Raw genomic sequence first — 14,591 nt, forward strand, 5'->3', positions numbered from 1 at the left:
ATGGACGTGGGCAGGGCATGTAATGCGAAGGCAAGATAACCGTTGGTCATTGAGGGTGACAGAGTGGATCCGCAGAGAAGGCAAGCGTTGCAGGGGGCGGAAGAAAGATGGGCAGATGCTATCAAGACGATCATAAAAACTGGGATTAGCGCTTTAAAGAACAGGACACACGTAAGAGAAAATAGACAGGACTGGATCATGGACCAACTAGCCCAGCAACAAGTTTTACTAAGCGATCAAGACGTTTTCGGGGATAAATTGGTCGCAGTTAGCACAGGACCGTGGTAATTGGAGAATAATGGGAGAGGCCTTTGCCCTGCAGTGGGAATAGTTAGGCTGGTAATGATGATGATGATGAACAGTGAGGTATGATAGTTTTCGAATATGTGATGGTGCCTGCTTTAGGTTATGTTTTATTACGCCTAGTGTACGATTGGATGATGCGAGATTCTGATTGATATGGTCCTGCCATGTTAAGTTTGATTGAAAACGCATTCCAAGATTCTTGTAGGTAGGAACTAGTTCCAGTGAGGTGTTTTTGAGCAAATATGTAGTTCAAATTCTAGATGAGGAACGGGTGAATGACAGGCACTTTGTTTTAGAAAAATTAATAGAGTGAGCCTATCAAGATCAGTCTGAACAAGCCGGCAGTCGGCGTCATTTGAAATGTTACGATATATTCGCTATTATCGGCAAAGAGCCTTACTCTACATGCTAGACCATTAGGTAAGTCATTATTATAAACTAGAAAAAGAAAAGGGCTTAGCAAACTGCCCTGGGTCACCCAAGACGTCACCTGCACGAAAGACGAAGTTGAGCTGTTAACGGATGTAAACTGTGTTCGGGAGGATAGAAAATCTGTTACCCATATAAGTGCGTTCGTTGAAATATTAGGACGTCTAATTTGAAGCAGAAATCGGTGGTCAAGAACACGATCGAAAGCTTTAGAAAATAAAAGAAAATGGCGTCAACCTGATTACTGGCGTCAACAGATGAGTGTAAGTTATGAGTAAATCCGGCGAGTTGTGTGTCAGATGAGTAACGCCTGCGGAAACCGTGCTGATATTTGAAAATAATGTTGTGTTCTTCAAGGTATTGGATGATTTAGGAATATATGATATGTTGTAATTGTTTACAGATCGTATTAGTTATTAAAATGGGCCGGTAATTTAACGGTGATGTCCAATCGCCTGATTTGAAAATTGGGACTACTTTAGCAATGCGCCAGTCACCCGGAATTGAATCATGAGGTAATGACTGAAATAGGTGCTGTTAAAAGTACAGACAAGGTGCACGATATATTTTTAAGTAGTTTGTTGTTTTATCCCAGATGATCGAATGGCAAGGAAATTTTTATTTTTCTTTAATAGCTTGAATATACCGGCTTCTTCAATTACTATTTCTGCAATAGGGCTATTTGGGAAAATATTCGATTTAAAGGAAGGGACGCAGAGGCATCTTCCCGAGTAAACACTGATGCAAAGGCATCATTTAAAACTCTGCACACTCAGAATCTGCGATTGTTGCACCATTAGAATAGCTGAGGATGATATCGGGATTGTGTTTTGGAATAATTACACACCAGAATTATCCCGTGATGATGCCGTGATCAGAATCTCCCGTGATGATGCCGTGATCAGACAGCCCATTAAGATGAATTATGTGTGAAGAAATGTGTTGATCATTCGTCAGAATAACATATAATATGTTAGAAGTAGAACCAGTCTACCACGCGGGCTGGGTGACTGTTTCTGTTAAGGTGTGATCAAGGCATGTCTGCAGGAATGAATGTGTTTTCTTGTCACTGGAAGTAACTGATAGTGATGACCAATTGATATTAGGAAAGTTGCCAAAGATAATTAGTGAGCACTTTGGGTACCCAGTATACACGTTACTCGAAACATGATTAAGCTCGGCAGAAATAACATTATCCATATCAAGCGGGTGATAAACGGCGCCCACTACTAAGTAGAATTTTTACATTTCAGCAAAATCCACATGCATCACAAAACGAAGTAATATTTAAACGAGCACAGATAAATTCATGTTTTATGGCTATCAGTACACCACAACCTTTGCGGTGCTTTCTGTCGCAACGAAAAATGTTAAATTTTGTACTAGAGACAAAAATATTGATGTCAGAAACAGTATCACTAAGCCGATTTTGTGTTAAAATAAATAATAACGACCAACATGAGCCAGCAAGAGATGAGAGCGCGATATTTTTGGGAATTACGCTCCTGCTAATAACGTAGAGGAAAGAAAGACTGTTAAGTAAGTTATTCCGGTTCGCGGTTGTGAAGCTGGCCGTGTTTGGAGGACAGAAAGAAGCTGAGCTGATGTGTCATGGCACAACCTCTGGCGCGAGCGAAGCATTCGCCTTTGGAGCGACAGGTCGAGATACACATATTGCACGATTTGTCGCTGCATGCCATACGTAACCAGTGTCATTCAGCATTAGCTTGTTGAGCGCGAGGCGAACGCGGTCTTCCTCTTTTTTATCGCTCGCAAAAACTGGTAGCTTACGATGTTTTTACCGCACAGGCTACGAAAATCGCATGAAATACTGAAAGTGGCGTTCTTAAGTTTTACAAAATTACTTTGAACAGTTTCCACCTCTTTTTCGTAGTAAAACGTGGCTATGATTGGACGCATTTTATCAGGTGAGAACCGCGCAAGTCTCTGAGCCCTGGCAATTGAAGTCGCTGTCACACCAAGCTTATTTGAGCAAAACTCGCGAACATGTGTTTCCGACGATTCACATGATTCACAGTGGTCAGTGTCTGCGATGGCGAAAAAAAGACGTTCTACCTTCGCGAGCGGTTTTCCAAGTCGTCAAGTTTTTCCTACAGGCCAACTTTGCATCATGACTAACGCGAGTTAGAGTTGAAGCAACCACCACGGATTTGGTTTCCTCATTATTGACAGGTTTAGTCAACGCATCTATGTCGTTCTTTTATATCCATATAGGTTAGCAAGACTTTGTTGACCGCTTCGAATAAGGTGGCATTACTGGCTTGAAGGCATTAGAAAGTATTAAACTATGTCCAATTAATCTTGTTGTGCATTAGTCATTGGTCCCGGGTTTTCTTCTACGTCGCCGCCAAGCAGCAGTAGGCGCCAAGTGTACAATGCAATTGAACGGATGCGCTTAAGAAAACCGAGGGGCCACGACACTGCAACAAGACAGACATCATAATCTCGGTAACAGCCCGTTTTTAGTTTAGAAACCTGTCCAAACGTGAAGGGTGAGCGTGGCATGCCGAGTGCGGCAGCGCGGCTCGAACCAGCGTTGAAGTTCAGGCCGCTATTTGCTGCCAAATCTTGTGAGAACACCCCGCTTTACGGCGTAATCAGCGAATATGAATCATTTTACTCAACACTTATACTCCAGCACTCGACAAATGGACTACTCTGTGCGGGGGAGACATATGACAGGCGAGTAAGGTAAGAACGCGTGAAGCACGTCTACCGGCGTTAAGCAGCCTGTACCCGGATTCGAGGATATCCTTGGATATCCACAAAACAAAGTCAGAACTTTATGACGGGATAACGCACCTTCAACTAAACAATTCACAACCATTATCACAAGTTAGAAGCACCAGTGGTAGCAAAATATGAATTAAAACTAGTTCGTCTAGGTTAAATAGATGGAGCCATTTATTATCGCATCAGCTTCACGATTTCTCCATCACCACTGCAGCTGTTGTTTCAGCAGTGCACCAAACGTTTTCGATCACTGCGAGGCAGTCTCTTCAGCGCGGGCCAAGGCGTCTTCTGCACGGAAGCCGATTCCACCGGTTCCACCGACTCCACCTCCCAGGGCAGCACCCGGGGTGGCGGTCATGGCTGCAATAGAGGTTCAAAGACACAGAAAAGGCAGTTTTGAAGCGACAGCCTTCAATTGCCCGTTCTTCAAAAACCGTTTGTTTGGGTCGTCGGCATGACAACGGTAATTATTTTGGCTGGTATACTACGTTACCTGCTGCAATTCAGGTCCTCTTGGCTGCGACCGCGAACTTGCGAGACCTAAGTAGCCTATGGCTGCGAATGAGGGTGTGCATCTGCTTGCCGTTTCTGTTGGGTATGTGAGGCCTCAAAGTGAATCATATTCGCTTCAAGGTCTACCGTGGTCAACCGGTACCCCCAGCCGACGTGTAGTGAGTTTCACGGTGGCTTGGCTTGTCGTTAAACCTATGTTAATCTACTTGATGCTAGATGCGAACGTAGGCTTAACAGCATGCCCGCTCAGGCAGACAGGGCAGAGGCGATGATAGCTACAATAAAAGCTCACTGCCGAATAAACAATTCCCATTTCGCTGCCACAATTGTTCCATACGCACTCCAAGGTACTGGCCAAAGCCGACAATTGTTGCTGTCAGAACTTCGCTGCTTGTTCACGAGTTGTAGTTTGGCTTCCACCTCAACATAACCAACCAAAATACCCAGAAACCCATTAGGAATTGGTAAGTGAAAGTGAGGACTGCCGTCCGAGGCTCAAGGCCGATTCGTCCATCCACATTGGCTGCTGGGTAGACATAACTTGTGAAAAGGGCACGGACGGGTGTTCAACCGGACAATATTGCTTTTTCCTGCAGAACTCAAATGAAGTGGTTAGATATACTCGAAGTCCCTATGGTCATATTTGTGCGGAGGGTTAGAGTTTTCCAGAAAAAAATTGCGTCACGGTTACGATACCCCCCTGCAAACGTCGAGCACAGCGTGAACCAGTCTTTTTCTTGGTGATGGCGCATTGCTGCTGCGCCTCGGGAAACAATCTCGTTGTCATCAAAAAGGCACGGGCTATTCTGGCGTTACTCTGGAGCGCGTGGTGGCCGCCGAGCACGTCTCGCGGTGTCTCCGCATACCGCCCTTCCGGTCACACTTTCTCCATACTTGCCCTAGCTTTCTTGCTCGCTCTAATCAGTCTTTCTTCGGCGTCCTCTTCACTCACCCTCTTACAACGGGGCCGACAGTGATGTGAAAACGCAGCCACCGAACACGTCTTGGGTGGGCGTACCGCCCCCCTCACATTTTCGCCATACTTTCCTCCTCCGCTTTCCTGCTCAGTGTACCTTGTCTATCTTTGGTTTCCTCTTGCTTCCCTGGGTTACAACGATGCCGACGGCAAAGCGAACCACAACAGTGGATACTCAGGAGCTGCTCAATAAAAGCCTGCTCTGCACTTATATACTGAATATTGTCTCGCTCACACTCCTCTGAGAAGCTAATAAAGAGGTGATTCGCTGATACTGAAATTAGGTACCGACGCTTTAGAACCCATAGCGTTTTCTGAATAGTCGGTTTAAATAGAATAAAAAGGGGTTTTGGATTTACTCTGCATTTTTAAGAGTCCTTTTGGCAGGCAATAAGGATAGCAGTGGTAAAAACTTCCAAACACCCCTCGTGCTCTTTGGCGCCTAAATAAAAGAAACTTGACGAATTCTGTCGGGCTTGAAAAGGCTCTGTAACACCTAGAAATCTGAGTAGAAAACTCCATATTTACCTAAGATGAGTGCAAGCACAACCAGAAGTTGGAGTCCAAAAAGACGGAACATGGTAAAATTTTTTTCTGAAATAAAAACAGAATTTTTCTTAATGGTTGAAAACTATAGACTTGGCATATTTGAAATTGGCAGTGTAAAAAGTTAGTCTATTAAAGGCGGGGCAGCTGAAAAGATGCCATGAAAAAAAAATTCTATAAAAACGCACCTCATATGACGACTCCTTAAACATATAATTTGTTTAAAGGCAACACTTCAAACTAGAAGTGGATTCGAAATTTCTTAGGATAATTATTTTCCCATGAGCAAAAATGTTTGCTTTCACTGGAAGGCAAGCGCACCCTTTTTAATTAGAATATTTCATATGTTCATTGCGTTCTTTAAATAGTTAAACCAACAAGTTGTTTGTAAGCGCAAACATAAAACAGTATTGCAAACGGATTCTCAGCTAAATTCCAATTTGCTGCAATCACAGTTGTAAATAGTCCAAAGGAAAGGCATGTGCAGGACGCTGTCGTAACTACATTTCAAGTTGCTATTCCTCGAAATACATTGCTACAAGAGTATGCAAGGGGCAAATCTGGTAAAGAATTTGGAAGAAATCGGTAAATATGCCTGTTGTAATTATCGTAGCTCGTTAGACCACACTTGCCTAAGGAACTTCACAAAGGACACTCTGAGTCTCTGGGCAATAGCTGACAGTAAGCCTGGTGAAACACCGCTCTTTTATAGCGCAAACCAGTGATGGCTTTATGTGTTTTTTCAACTTCTCATGACAGCAATTTACGAAGATGCACACAAAAAAGAAATAATTGCCTATTGTTTTATTTTCATTTTGAAGAATAAATATGTGAGGACTGTTTTTAAGTATGTTAGAGGCGAAACAGCGTAATTGGAAATGCCAGTACAGCATGACATCGGTTTTCGAAAAAGTTTTTTTCCTTTGAAATACTTCGATCGCATGCCCGTTGTTCCCCAAAAAGCAAGCTTGTTTGCAATGTCTGAGAAGAAACTCAATTATCCGAAACAATTTGAAACTGTCCTTGTGTGACCTTTTGTGTATAATTGGACGATCCTTTTGGCGCAGTTCAAAAATTCCTGCTCCAGGTCAGACCTGACAGAGCAATTAGGGCGTACAACGTATCAATTTTAACATTTTTGCCGTCACATGATCACAAGGAACGTCGCGAAGAACTACCTGACCAACAGAAAAGTAGCCAGGAACCATTTTACCACACAGTCCCGAAGTTTGTTAAAAGTCATTATCAGATGGAGATAGTGCATAAGGGTTTAAACTTTTAAAATGTGATCCACCATACTGCATTGCCTGAAACTTGCCTATAGTCCACGTGGTTCTCAATAGACGACACTAATTGAGAAATAGAACGGTATATCAAAACCCTTTTGAGCTTTATCTCACGTAAACTGAGTGAAAGGCACAGTCCAAATCCTCACGGTTTTGACCATGTCGGAATGACCGGATTCATAACGCGGTGGACACAGCATCGATTCCGAGAAAGGGTGTTTGATGAGGGGCGTGATGAGCGTCTGTGGAAACCCACCACCATCATACGCCCCCTCGTTGTGTAAAGGTGTCCTTCCTTTAGTGCGTTTTCCCTTACGGTCGCCATCAGGGTGGCCAAAAAGGTTGGCTTTAATAAAACCAGTGTAAACGCAAACAGCTCTTTAGAGTATCCCTACAGTGCAGATTTCACGTGCGTTGCCTATCGAAGCCGTGGGTGCATAACAAGGACTATAAAACCTCAAAGTGTTTTGCACTGGGCTCCTTTCACTTAGCAAATTATCTCACCATGGCATGAGTGTTGTCAGAATGAATTGGTGGCATTACTGTTTAGGGTAAATTCCATGTAAACCAAACTCTGACCAAACAGTTCTGTTTTGAGGGATAAAGACGTAAAGGTGTCCTGTCGAAGCAAACAAAACCTCACATTTGATGAAGGACATCCCCAGAACCAAGGGATTTTCACATCATTAGGGTTGCATACCGGACTAAGCAAAAAAAAAAAAAAAAGCACGGGGAAGGCACGAATCTCCCTGAATCACCGAATAGGGGAAAACAAGGTTTTATTTTATGAGGAACGCTTTCGTACTCCTGTTACAACAATCAGAGAAAGCAAGAATAAGGTTGCAAAGTCGTGGTCCTACTCGGGATATTTTTTGCAGGTTTTCTGTAGCGTGTTACCGGATCTGAACTGAAGCTGAAGCTTTTACAATCTGTCATTGAGCTTTTTACCCTCTGTGTCACTTCAATGTATGCAGGATTGAAATCGCCATATTCTAGTGCCTACTAAATATTTGCAGAATATCGCACTCCTTAAAAACTGCCATCCACCCGTCAACTGCTCCCGTTACGTAAAAAAAAAGCCCAAAAAGCCTGAAAGACTTTTTTCGGCTTTTCGGAAAAGGGTGGACACGCAGTGGTTAAGAAAGACTAGAAGGCTAACGATGAAATACGGAAACAACAGTGGAGAATCCAAAACAGCCAAGGTAACCAAAAAAGAGGCAAGGCAGATTGAAACGGATAAATGGAGGTGAAAAATGGAAGGTAAAACGTCGTTAGAGATGTACAGGGCTGAGAAAATGAACATCAGAAAGGAAAATTTCTACGATAATTCCTCGGGCAGTGCTTTGGTTTTTGAGGCTAGAGAAGGTTGCCTGCGAACTAAGAGTTTTGTGGGGAAGTATTCACAAAATGATGGGGTATGTGTGGTCTGCGGAAAAGAAACAGAAACTCTGCGGCACATAGCGTTAGAATGTGAGGGTATCCATCGAAAACTGCATGAAGGGAATATTGGGCTTCCAGAAGCCCTAGGATTTAAGGGTATCAGAGAGGAAGTTAACTTCAAGGCTGTCGACTGGACGAAAAGAAGATTAGAATGCTGGTGGACGAAAAGCAGAGAGGGGAATATTGCCCAGGACAGGTACCACCTGTAACAGGGAAAAGAAAGTATTTCGGGCCTAATAAGCTTTAGTGCCTGCCCTAAGCAGCGCTAGTATTAAACCGAGTGTAAAGCATGGTTATATTAGTCCTTTTTGGTAAGATGACATGTCATCACCCGCTTCAAAGGGGAAACCAATAGCAATCATCATCATCCTCTAGCTTATCCGAATTACTGGATCCACACTCTTTGTGTCTATTTACGGGCAATCAATATGTGAAAACCTATACTCTAACTATTGTGAATGATAGTTATTCTGTCCATTTTGAGTCATGCTTCAGAGCCGAAATTGTGTCAGAATACAATTTAAAGTAGATCTGTTTATACACCCAGCTCCTGTTTATAGCCATGGGTCTTAGTTATTAAGTTTTTTGGTTCTGAAATGCACAGGAAAAACTAACTCTCTCAACAGATATTTACAGAATAGTCTCAGTAGTTTTATTATGGATGCACAAATAAATGTCAGAGGTTGAACTCTACCATGGAGTGCAATTATTTTATACGAAAGTGCAAAAGTCGTGAAAACGGCAGTAATTGTAACGGTGCTTAGCTGAACGGGTATGTAACTCAGACAAGTGATTGCGCACCAAATAAAACGTTTACGACCACTTATAGTTTTCCGTTACAGAAGAAATGACCCCGTACACGACATTGTTCCCATAACGGTTATCATAACAGGCATCCTCGGCATCAATGAACTCCTTATGTAGCAGGTTCCCACACTCCATACACTTTAATAATTCGTCTAAAATTAACTCGTGGAGATTGTCTGCCAACGTAGAACCATTGTTATTGTGTGTACACAATCGGTTTGAATACTGCGATCACAGCGAACTGAAGCCAACTATTGGGGTTATTTGTTGAGTAATTCAATCTGCTCAGAAAATCTTATTAGAACAATTTATGCGGCAAATGAACGATTGCGTGCCTGCATCTGTTTATATGATCTGCTCCATAAATGCACCTTACCCAATTTTGTTCCCAGGAATAATTCTGATGCACGTAAGGACACTGTTGATTATATGTATCCCCATCCTTTCCCGGCACCCCAAAAAGCAATAAAAAAATTGCCTCCTTTAGATTTTGTATAAGGTGCAGTTGGGAAATTTCTCATAAATCTGATATTTAGGTTGAGAAGTGTTGGTGTAGTGACCAAGCAGAGACTGCTGCTGCAACAACAAGAACGTTTATTGAAGAGATAGCGGGGCCTAAATAGTTCAGCGCCGATGCTTATCGGCGCTCACAAAAAGAGAAGAAAAGGCGCATGCTCGCCTGCCCGTTCTGCACGTCACCGCACGACGTCACTTGGAACGATTTCACATCCCTCCGTCCAAGTCATCTATGCCGTATCGGTGCACTGGACGACGCTGGCGAGAAGAACGCCTCAATACGGGAGTCGAGGCCACAGGTGACCTCGCCCCCAGACTTGATGGGCCCGGAAGAGAAGCCCAGGCTTCCAGAGGGCCAGGCTCCGAACCGGGCGTTTCCGGAAAGGCAAACGAAGCTCTTGTCCCACCTGTTGGAGTTGTTGGTTCCCAGGCCCTTCGCACGTGGTTCCGATGGTTTCGATGGATACTCCCGTCGGACGTCTGAACCTCGTACATGACGTCACCCCGACGCCGTAGCACCCGAGCAGCTACCCACTTAGGACCTTGGCGAAAATTTCTTGCGTAGACAGAGTCACCACACTGAAAACTTCGTTCTGGAGGCTTCACGTCCATCGCATCGGGGTGAAGTTTTGACAGGCCCGAGCGCAGGTTCCTGACCAGCATAAGCTCTGCTGAGGTCTTGCCTGACTCGGAGTGAGGCGTTGAATGTTGCTTGAACAAGAAACGAGACACTTTGCACGCTAGAGAGCCTTGACTCTGTTTTCTTAGTGCACATTTAAGCTCACGAACCATGCGTTCTGCTCTCCCATTACTTGCTGGGTGGTAAGGAGCAGTGTACATGTACTCAACGCCGTTCAACTTCAGAAAGGACTGCATGTCTCGGCTGGTAAACGCCGTGCCATTATCTGAAAGAATCAAATCCGGCAGTCCGTATGTTGCAAACATCTTACGCAGCCGCTCGATTACGGCAGATCAGTGTATTGACGTCATTATTTCCACCTCAGCCCAGTTCGAGAAAGCATCAACTACCACTAGAAAAACGGCACCATCGACAGGACCCGCAAAATTGATATGCACTCGGCTCCATGCTCGCTCCGGTTTCGTCCTGAAATACGTAGGCGCTTTCGGCTTACTTTGCGGGTTCTCCTGGCACGCCTTGCAGTGCCGCACAAATTCTTCGATCTGCGCATTTATCTTAGGCCACCAAACGTAGGACCTCGCGATAGCTTTCATTGCAGTCACTCCCGGGTGATTAGAATGCATCAAGACGAGGACACATTTTTTCAGCACCTCAGGAATTACCACGCGGTTTCCCCAGACCACACAATGCCGATGCACACACAGTTCGTTCTGTCTTATCTCGTATGCGCCGTAGTCTTTCGGTACCCCTTCTTTTGGCCAGCCGTCGATGATCCATTTCCGTACTTCCGATAGCCGACTGTCTTGCGACGTGCAGCAAGCAACTTCTGCGGCGGTGACTGGCGGGTACTCGGCGGCTTCGAAAAGCAATACGTCGCCTGGCGCTTCAGCCTCTAACCGAAATGCTGAAACCGGTAGCCTGCTCAAGCAATCCGCGTTCGCGTGATCCTGAGTTTTGCGGTAGTCAACCTGGTATTCGTACGCCGACAGCATTAGGCTCCATCGTAGCATGCGTGGTGACAGAAGATCTGGTATTTGTTTCTTGCGCCGAAATATTCCTAGCAGCGGTTTTTGGTCTGTGAGAATTGCAAATTTTCGGCCGGCTAGGTACTGATGAAAGTGACACACTCCAAACACCACGGCTAATGCTTCTCGGTCTATTTGAGCATAATTCCGCTCAGCCTTCGTTAAAGTCCTTGATGCATAGGCAATGGGTTGCTCATTTCCCGTCTCGTCACAGTGAGCGAGTACAGCACCCACACCCACCGGAGATGCGTCACAGGACAGTATCAACGGAGCACTTCCGTTGACATGCACCAGCAAGGACTGCGATGTTAGCAATTTTTTTAGGCCTTCAAACGCCCGTTGGTGCTCTTCGCCCCACTTCCAGGTAGCATTGTCATCAAGCAAACGATAAAGCTTCTCGGCTATTTCGGATCTGCCCCGCAAAAAATTGTTGTAAAAATTCACCATACCCAAGAATGCCTGGAGTTCCTTCTTGTTAGTTGGGGCCGGGGCTTTATGGATGGCCTCGACTTTCGCCTCGGAAGGGTACATGCCACACTTATCAATGCGATGACCCAAGAACTCGAGGCTTTCCTGAAACAACTCGAATTTGTTTGCTTGCACTCCGAGTCCAGCCTTAGCTAGGCGGCCGAATATCTCCGTGAGCATGCGTTCATGCTCCTCTGCCGTTTCGCTGACCACCAGGATGTCGTCCAGGTACACAGCTACTTTAGGTAGTCCAGCAAGGATAGTGTCCATTGCCCTTTGAAACAGTCCCGGTGCCACAGATACGCCGTACGGTAGCCGGCGAACTCTGTAGAGCCCTTGTACCGTGTTTATCGTGAGCAGTTCGGCAGTTGTGTCGTCGACCACAAGCTGCTGGTACGCCTGTGCCAGATCAAGCTTCGAGAAGAACCGCCCCTTTCCTAGCTTAGCGAAGAGCTCCTTGCTGGTGGGTAGAGGATATACATTGCTCTTTACTGCTTGGTTAACTGTGCTTCGATAGTCTCCGCAGATCCTGAGCGAGCCATCCTTTTTCCGCACCACGACAATGGGTGTTGCCCATTCGGAGTATTGGGTTGACTCCAATATTCCTAACTGCACAAGCCTATTCAGCTCGGTCACAACATCATCTTTCAGCGCAAACGGAATGTTTCGGCATTTCAGGAACCTTGGAAGGGCGCCGTCCTTCAGCTCGATGTGAATGGGCGGTGAAACAGCGCCAGGCAGAGACCCGCTGAACACCTGCGGAAATCGGGCAGCGAAAATTTCTCGGCTCCTGCCGATGGAATGTAGACCCATTACTTCTATCTCCAAAGGTCCGAACCAATCGCGGCCAAGCAAGGTGTTCCCGTCATTCTTGACAACCAGCAGCGGCAACTCGCAGTTTCGACGCTTGAACCTCACTGGCACCACAGCTTTTCCCAAAATCTCGATACCTTCTTTTGTCCAGGTTACCAGCTGCGTGTCCGGCTCTTCCAGCTTTCCACGCTTTGACACCAGCAGTTTTTGAAACTCCCTCTGGCTGGTAATAGATCGCGCTGCCCCAGAATCCACTTCCATTTTCACATTCTCTCCGCCAATCTCGACATCAACTACGTACTTCGGGACAGGGTTTGCGACTTGGCGGATGCTGAATAGGCTATCGTACTCGGTTCCTGTGCCACCCGTAGTCTGAGCCAGCTGATCCTGTGCTCGCGTCTTATTTGCTTTGCATGCTCTTTCTATGTGTCCTTTTCCGGAACACTTGAAGCACTTGGCATTTTTGAACCTGCACCGCAGAGCAGCGTGGTTGCCCAAATACCGAAAACAACACTGCTCACCCTGCTGACGCGCCCCCGCGACACGTTGGCTTCCGTGGTTTTGCGCGTTCGGCATTTTAGCTCGCGAGCCTACTTCCGCGGTCATTTCTAGCTGAGCTTCAGCTCCTCGTCGTCTTTCGTTTATAGCTTGGTGCTGCTTAGCTGTAGCCTCTGCCGTGACTGCGAGATCGTACGCTGCTTCGAAAGTCAGTTTTTTTTTCCGCCAGTAGCCGTTGTTGCACGACTCCGTCGCCGATTCCGAAAACCAACCGGTCACGAAGCATTTCAGTAAGCGGCAACTTGTCCCCGCCGAACCCACAGTTTCCAGCTAACCTTCGCAAGGCAGTGACGTAGTCGGCCACAGACTCGCCAAATTCCTGGTCCCGTTTCGAAAACACGTACCTCGAATACAGCTCGGACGGCTTTGGCTGAATGTGGTTCTGTACGGTGTCGATGAGGACCTGGTATTCCACGTTCGGCGGTCGTAGGGGCTTGACGAGCGTTAATATCAGGGTGTACGTTTCCTGCCCGCAGCAACTCAGCAGCACCTCCCTCTTGTCCACGGCTTCCGACACCTTGTTGACGGCACAGTACAGTTCGATGCGCTCGACGTATTCTTCCCATGTCGAACTTCCATGCACGTCAAACTCCGAAATGTGGCCACCCAACGCCATCACGCCTGTTTCCGGCGGCTCGCACGGTCCAGACCGTGCCACGTCGCCAATGTAGTGACCAAGCAGAGACTGCTGCTCCAACAACAAGAACGTTTATTGTAGCGATAGCGCGGCTTAAATAGTTCAGCGCTGATGCTTATCGGCGTTCACAAAAAGAGAAGGAAAGGCGCATGCTCGCCTGCCCGTTCTGCACGTCACCGCACGACGTCACTTGGCACGATATCACAGTTGCATCTTGTAATATACAGGCTACCTATCTTTGGCCTCCAAGGAAGAGAGAGAATGCTATTTGTTTTAAGGCAGACAGTTTTGCCGGTGTTTACAACAGACTACATTGTTTTTGCCAAGGATTAGGGCTGTAGGCAAAAAAGGCCGAGAAATGGTCGGACACGAAGAAAAAGTATAACTGGCGTGGCTTTACGTGCATGACACCATTGTGTCAAGTGCGTCGCAGATCTCACAATTTCGAATTGTGACCAACGTCCTCGAATACGAAAACAAACTAAAGGAAATACACATGCCGTATGGCATGGAGCAGTACTGCTTCGATCCCCTCGCGTTTGCAAATCAAGGTGAGGAGGCGGTGAAGGAACCTGTCTCCACACAGATATTGAGTTTAGGGAATTATTAGAGGACCTTGTTTTTGGGCATTACAAAATGAGGATTTCCACAAAATAATTTTGTCCTAGCGACGGGTTTAGCTTAACAGGTACGTTGGGTTTCTCTCCCTAAATTATTCTCCAAATTTTTCAGAGCTTCCTTAACCACTTGTGGCGTGTTTCTAAGTCGTGTGTTCCGGTCCAGTGCACGATTTGCGTTCTTTGTATATGCTACTATAAACGGTCTTCAGCTAGACGAGGGTTCGGGACTGTTATTTTCGAAGCCGTTAAGTCGAACG

General features: G+C 45.9%; 2 long non-coding RNA genes across 2 annotated transcripts in view; both read right to left on the reverse strand.

Moving 5' to 3' along the window:
- Positions 1 to 14,591, reverse strand: part of LOC144158447 (uncharacterized) — a 107,395-nt gene that overhangs the window by 39,971 nt on the left and 52,833 nt on the right. The window lies entirely within an intron of this gene.
- On the reverse strand, positions 3,637 to 6,230 carry LOC144158445 (uncharacterized). The gene is made up of 3 exons (XR_013320066.1): positions 6,157 to 6,230; positions 5,507 to 5,572; positions 3,637 to 3,849 (listed from the first exon to the last, which is right to left on the reverse strand). It is a non-coding gene; the product is annotated as an uncharacterized LOC144158445 (long non-coding RNA).

Source organism: Haemaphysalis longicornis, unplaced genomic scaffold (assembly GCF_048455015.1).
Source record: "Haemaphysalis longicornis isolate Haplotype H1 unplaced genomic scaffold, Haemaphysalis longicornis Haplotype H1 scaffold_10, whole genome shotgun sequence".
Lineage (NCBI taxonomy): Eukaryota > Metazoa > Arthropoda > Arachnida > Ixodida > Ixodidae > Haemaphysalis > Haemaphysalis longicornis.